We start from the raw sequence: 7,373 nt of genomic DNA, 5'->3' as shown, positions 1-7,373 counted from the left end.
CTCACAATTGCTAAACATGCATGTGCTAGACAGCTGCTCTACACAAGCTATGCTACCCAATTCCAGTCAATGTCTTCCATACTGTATAACCACAGTTATTCCAGGGGGCTCTAGACATTGACAGAGGAACAGGAAAAAAACTCTTCTGATATAGGCAGGAATGAGATTATGAATACTATAACCAACATCAATTAGTTCAGACTGGATCAGAAACAAATGGGCATAGCATGCATCAGTGCTAACCTGAAAGGGCCCAGCAATCATGCTGGTGATACAAGCTATGCCCAGCCGGAACCTATGAAAAGCTATGGAATGTCTTACATGTTCAGAGGCCATTTCTTTTTTTATCTCGATGTCCATGTATTTATGTATTCCATGGAGGAAGGGGTTGGCAGTCAGTAGAAGATATAGGTAAATAATCAGATGGGTGTCCCCTGGGTAAGGGAAAGAGCCTCAGCTCAGTGCATTAATTAGTCCCATGGACCGTCTGTGGAATGCAATGGGGTTACAGGCCGGAACAAACGCACATATGGGTCATAAATACCCGCACAAACACAGTGAACACGTTGACTGAATGAAAAAACAAACAACAACAGAAAACGATGGCTGCTATCAAAGAAAATGGGACGCATCAAGATTTACCAATCTGACATCCACGTTTGAACATACTTCAATTGAGGTATGTATTAATCACAAGAACAATTCAAACAGATGGAAACATCTGTTTGAGAAGAGAGAAAATGCCAGAGAAATGTCTTTTTCGAGTATACACGTTCGTCGGGGCCTTGGGTAAGAATAGTGCAGTTGTCAGTGTTAGCAATGAGGCTTGTAAGCCCTCCAAGTAGTTTGTAGTAACAGCTGGGCCTGACATGGAGAGCATGTACAAGGGCAGCCAGAGTGAAGAGAGGGAAGGGGGTGGGGTGTGTGGGGTGTGGGGTGTGGGGTTGGGGGGTAAGAAAAGAAAAAAATCCAGAAAACCTCCAAGTAAAGGGACACGGTCGAGAATGCATAGCATAGAATGCTGCTGGTCAAATCCAGGATATAGAAATGGAGGATGGAATTGGGATTTGACATACCGTTGGAACCTAAATGGAGTCTCTAAGCTAGGCATCAATATCAATATCAGAAGAGAAATTGACAAACTAAATTATAAAGCACAAAATAAAATTCACATCATAATGTAGTATGTATATCAAGCCATTGCACAGTAGCATTGCGGCCCACACAATTATTCACTATTACACTGGAAGAGCAAGCAAAAACTCAAACTATAGATATTACTATCTTCAGAGACATTAACAGTGCAAGGCAGACAAGGTAGGAATTATTTGGAGTGTGAGCCAGACAGATACATGTATGTGCGAGACAGACAGATACATGTGTGCGTGTGAGACAGACAGATACATGTATGCGCCCATTCCTTCCTTCGAGCCATTCCCCGCCTCACACTATAAATGTAATTAACGACAGATGCACGTGGAAAATTTGCATATGTTTCCCACATTTGATGCTAACCGGTCATATAGTTTTTTTGCACCATTAATGAAATATTAATGTTTCATATATATTAATATTTAAAACCAGATCAATTCATGTAAATGATAATTGTTTACTAAGTGTACTAATTATGCCATTTCTGATGTATTTATCAAATCAATAATGTATAGGCTAGTACAGACAAACAAATAAAGATGGGGGGGATTTTTCACTTGAACAACAACACAGAAGCACACATGTTTTTTTTCCATCTCTTTGTTCTTTTTTATATGGCACAAAAGCTAGATTTATAGGTTAGAGATGAAAAAATGGCTATATTCTATAGGACTACCTTTTCTCTGATGCATTGTGGTATAGTGCTACCTGTCTCGACATTCTTACATCTCAGACAACACACCCAGCCCCTCTCTCCCCAACCCCAACGTCATCTCGGTTCTATAGGAAGTCGCTCATGCAGACCACCATCGCCAGGTTAGATAACACACCAGTGAGACAGGCTGCTCACTACTACCTTACACACGGAGCCCCCCGAGCCCCCCTCCCAGCCAATGGCTGTAATGGTAGAGGCTTTGGGTGAACGGGGTGGGGGAAGGGCAGATGTGCATAGGGTTCTGATCAGACATGAAACTAGGCCAAGACAAGCAACCAGCCCCTCCAAACTCTAACCCCTCCCATCAACTGCAACTGGTTACAGGCTTTATGACAATCACTACCAAGAATGTCATTAACTGAAAATAACAAAACAAAACAGATTTTGATCCACAACACGTGTACTGGTAAAGAGATATAAACCTCCACGTAGTTGGGCTATGATTCATGTTTCCTTTACCCCTTGAAAGGCGTCGACCAATGAGAGTGGTTGGGGGTAGCAGAGGGGATAGATTGATAGCGTTGGCTGACTGCCCATGTTCTCAGTCTATCTCTGCAGAAGGGGAGGAGAGGGGAATCTATCTGTTGTGCTTTCTGGGCTGGTGGTAAACTGACTCCCGTAGAGCTAGCTCTATCAGGGGCCTGGCAGGAAAATGTCCAAACTCAGACTGATTGACTCCCACGTTTCCAACACCGGCTAATGTGCAAAAGAGAAAAAAGGAACAGCAAGTGATTAAACAATGAAATTACCCACAAGGTTAGCTTAGGTTAGGTTAGCCATATGATGGAACTGGAAGCTTAGGGATTGTTTGTGATGTGTGGAGGAGACAGACATGACACCTTCCCAAATTCAGATAGTTTAGAAAAAACAGCTCTCATATCTAAAAAAGCCCACAGAGAACAAGTTCACACAAAACACAATTGTGATCTTTTTAAGTAGTATTTTCTGATGAAAAATGCTTTATTTATTCGAAACTATAATTCCTGCAGAGCTCTGTAGAGCAGAAAATGAGTTTGGGGGATTGAATATCAAATGAGTCTCCCAAAACACCTCAGAGCTCAATCGAGCACAATACATAAATGTTCCAGACAAACAAAGTAAGTCAGCATATCTATCAATCTAACAAAACAACAACAACAATCCCCCTTCCCCTCCCTATGGTCCTGTTTAACTACGAGGCCTTCCGGACAGTTGCCTGTTTAGTCTGGTGATTTTATGACACTCCTGCCATCTTGGAATCCCATTATTGCACAGTAGTTCCATGGGTAGCCCCTTGCTCCGCCACCCACGCTTCAGGTACAGTGAGCAGAACACTGCTTCCTGTTGACAAACCCAGGCACCTCAGAAGTCTACCACTGAGCAGACTTGTGGTCTCATGAGCGAGGAAAAGAGAGCAGAAAGAAATGAGGCAGTGGGGGGGATGGGGGGGGGGGGTTGAGCCACAAAACAGGGGAGAACAGAAACATGACTGGGGTTATGAGAGAGAGGGAGAGAGAGAGGGAGGGAAAGAGAAAGAGAGAGAGAGAGAGAGAATGAGAGAGAGAGAGAACAAGACAGAGAGAGAGAGAGAAGGAGAGAAAGAGAGTTTCCCTGACAATATTCACATTATCATTGGTCTCTTGACATTTGGAGAGAATATGATATAATAGTCTCATATTGAGCGAGGAGGTGGTGTGTGGGGGAAAGTCATATGATTACAATCAGATCAGGAGTTGAATTGACTCTAAGTCAATTCAAGCAGGCATGTCAGGGAGATTCAGGACAGAAGGAGGGAGGGGAAGGAGTGAAAGGGAGATAGATGTGAGAGTGGGGGAGGGAGAAGAGATTGTTGGTGTCGTGGGAGCACTGGAACAACAATAACAGCAGTGTGTGTTTGTGTGTGTGTGTGCGGGTCTGTGTGTGTGTGTGTGTGTGTGGGTCTGTCTGTGTGTGTGTGTGTAGAGGAGGGGGGGGGTTGGGGGGGCGGCGTTATAGCTCACAAAAGTGATGAAATGACATCTCCTCTACTCCACAACACAGCTGCTGCTGCTGCTGCTGCAAAGCGCATTCTGCCGAGATACCTGACCTTTTTTCTTTTTTCCCTTTTTTAAGACGTCAGAAGTCTCTGTTCTGCCAGTGTGTTCTAATCTGCTTTACTATGTCTTACACCCTCTCACTACAAACAGCTCAGTATACTAGGGTGTTGAATAGTTCACATTCACAATGACCTTTCAGTTCATTCCAGACCTATTGTAGGTCTAATGGGCTCTGCAAAATAGCACAATAATGTCTCCTATTCTTCTAGTACCTAGTGCACATTGATATTCTTCAAAAATACCGGTGACCATTGTACATAGCAAATTACCATCTGGTACTTGGTTACAATGTTTGGGCTAATTCTAGATTGTATGACCCGCAGGTAAATAATAACTTTGATTTCATAAACTTATGAATAACTGACACATTTCAGGGTTTTCGGTTGTTTCTTTATTTTTTCGTTGTTTCTTTATTTTCTTTCATCCTTTTTTGTGTGTGCCTCCCCTCCCCCCTTTCTTTTGCAGATTAGAATTCATTAGCAATCAAAGAGCCTCCAGAGAGCTCCGGCTCTTAATTACCTACTCATTTGCATTTTTGCATATTAATGACTGCAGAGTTTTGGTGGAGGTTTTTTGCCGCAGTGGTTTAAAGGCACCTCAGCCCTCTTCTCTGGGGAGGGGGATGATGGCCTGAGGCGAGGCTCCCAGCCTCTCCCGTCCCCCAGAAACGCTTCCTGGTGGGAGTTGGGCTGAGTGGGGGGTGGGACGTGTAGGAGGGCTACAGGGGTGCAAAGGTGAAAGGTCAATGTCCCTGATCAACATAAGAAAGAACACATGTCTCAGGCAACCGCCTAATTATTGTCATATTGACTGGTTAGTGCATCTGATCTGAACAAAATACGCCCTGGGAGAAATCTATATCATCAGAGATACATATCTCTGAGTATTATAACCTCACACATGCAAACGCAGGGATATTAGTGGGTCCCTAGAGGAAAGAAGAGGAAAATGAGGATAGTATGTTTCCTTATTTCCCTCTACACTAAGCACACTTCCAAGTGCTCATTGTGAAAACAGCAGGGGGGCCCAACTACCTCAGGTTATAACGAAGAGGGGACAGGGACACACACATACACACACACACACACACACACACACACACACACACATACACACACACACCGACACACACACACTTCAAACTGAGAGAACAATGTCACCAGAGACAGCAGACAGCAGCTCGCAGGCATCTCTTACCCCCTCAAGTGCTGCCGAGCCTCTTATCCAATATGTTTTGACTACAACAAACGGAGCCTGAACATGGAAAATAACACCATCTTCCACAGGGCTGTAAACACATGACACATGTCTTTATCGTATCAAGCCTAAAGATACAGCAGCCTCATCTTCATTCATTGATTCAGAGGGATGTACAAAGTGTTCTCCACGGCCATGTTCGGCTGTTTTGACTGAGTTCTGAAAACACAGATACATAAATATATTTTTTAGATAAATATATTCTTAGAAAATATAGATTTAAGATCGAGACACAGACAGACAGAGCGACATGCACTCGCACGCACCCACACACACGCGCACCCACCCACACACGCCAGGCACACAGTGGGCTCTTAGTCTGCTTAACTGTCATTAGTGGGGCATTAGACGTGTGTGTGTGAGGGGAGATGGGTGGTTGGGGTGGGGGCTGCAGAGGGCCTGGGGACTGACTGTAGTGATCAGGGCTGCTGGGGTGGGGTTAATGAGCTGTCACATGACCCCGCTCACCCCACAGGACAGCCTGAGGGAGTCAGACATGGAGAGACACACAGGAAGACAGAGGACAGCAGGGCAGAGCCAGTGGACATCGCATCGTCAGTCAGAGACATTAACATACACACACACAATGAATTGTAGTGTGAAAGTGTGAAATCAGGGTCCTATATAGGCCATAGCTAAAGGAACACACACAACATATTTGAGAGGTATCCTAATTCCACATTATACAATGTACACAGTGTAAATGTGATGTGTTTTTATCTACATGTGTGGGTCTAGGAATAGGCGACATCATTTCACTGTTCAGCATGGCTGGGTTTGTCTCCGCTTCAGAGCATCTGACAACATGTGAAGCAGCAAGTTGGTGTGTGTGTGCAGTAGCGTTTGTCACCACAGGGATTTAGTTCTGTTTCTCGTCTGGTTGGGCCAAAACAGAAAGTGTACTGCCACCTTGTGACGACACCGATGTACTGCATGTTGAAGGAACAGAGGTGTGACGTCACCATCTCAAGCACAGTATGTGCATGCTCATGTCTACATTTACATTAATTTTCTTTCTTTTTTTACATATCTGGTCTATGCAATGTCAAACATGCAATACATCAGTTTAACCACAATAGAAAAGGTTCCGTATTTGTCACTTGGATGCTTTTTAGCCATGGTGCAAATGTATTCAATAAATATGTAGGTTATCATTGTGCATAAAATGTAAAAATGTGTAACATTTTACATACTCCTTTCTTTGTCATATAGTGAGGAATGAATACTCTGACGTGGACATGTGTGGGTATGAAACAGAGACAAGGAGCATGCACACAAAAAGTCTCAACCATTGTTTTTTTTTAATAGAAAGATCTTGTTTTCTTTAAACCAGGACGCCAGACATTTTTGGATATATTAAAAAAAAAGAAAAGAAAAAACAGAACAAAAACAAAAATGGAATTATATGGTTTAGACGGTGTGGATTTAGTGGTCTCATATACAATACAATTTATTTTCGTAGCCAAAAGTGCAAATTCTCCAAAACCACCTATTTCCCCCCATTGCTTCCAACTGATGGACAATGTTAAGGAAAATGACTTTTCTGAAGAGGACAGGGTTTTTAAGCGTCCAAGCCTGAGAGACAGAGAATATACCTCTGCCGCCCCCAAATGTGCCCTGGAGAAGTCTGAATCTAGTGTGAATGGTTATCTTGATAATCACAAATCCAAATCTAAAACTAACTAGTTCCACTCTTCTCCCTCCGTAAACTGCACGGCTGTGCATGTTGATCATTATTACATGACACCATTTTGCAATAGGCCTACTAAAATTGATTTGACTGACAATCAATGTCAAGGACAACCAATAAGGTGTATCGATTTCCGTAAAACCTTAAATTCCTTTCATTCTATACATCACACAAACTGTACAATGATTTTTTGGTCACATCTATTCTCACGTCTCTCTCTCTTCTTTCAGAACGATTCAAGGATACCAGATCCAGCAATTTACTTTTGTTACACAAGGGGCACTATTGTAGGCAAAAGAGACGCCGCCACACAAACAATAACCAAGCAGATGAGCATTCTGTGGGTAGAAGCTACAGTATGTGTACGTGAGAGATCTGATAACACAGATTTGAAAAAAAACTACAAGTACTGTATGTTTGACATCCAGCACAGCTAGCCTTCTCAGAAAGCTTCACAACTGTTTCTGTAGGAAAATAACTCTCA

This window comes from Nansenia antarctica, assembly GCF_963989245.1.
Source record: "Nansenia antarctica genome assembly, chromosome: 7".
Classification (NCBI taxonomy): domain Eukaryota; kingdom Metazoa; phylum Chordata; class Actinopteri; order Argentiniformes; family Microstomatidae; genus Nansenia; species Nansenia antarctica.
The sequence above is the reverse complement of the archived record's forward strand: the minus strand, read 5'-3'. Positions refer to the sequence as shown.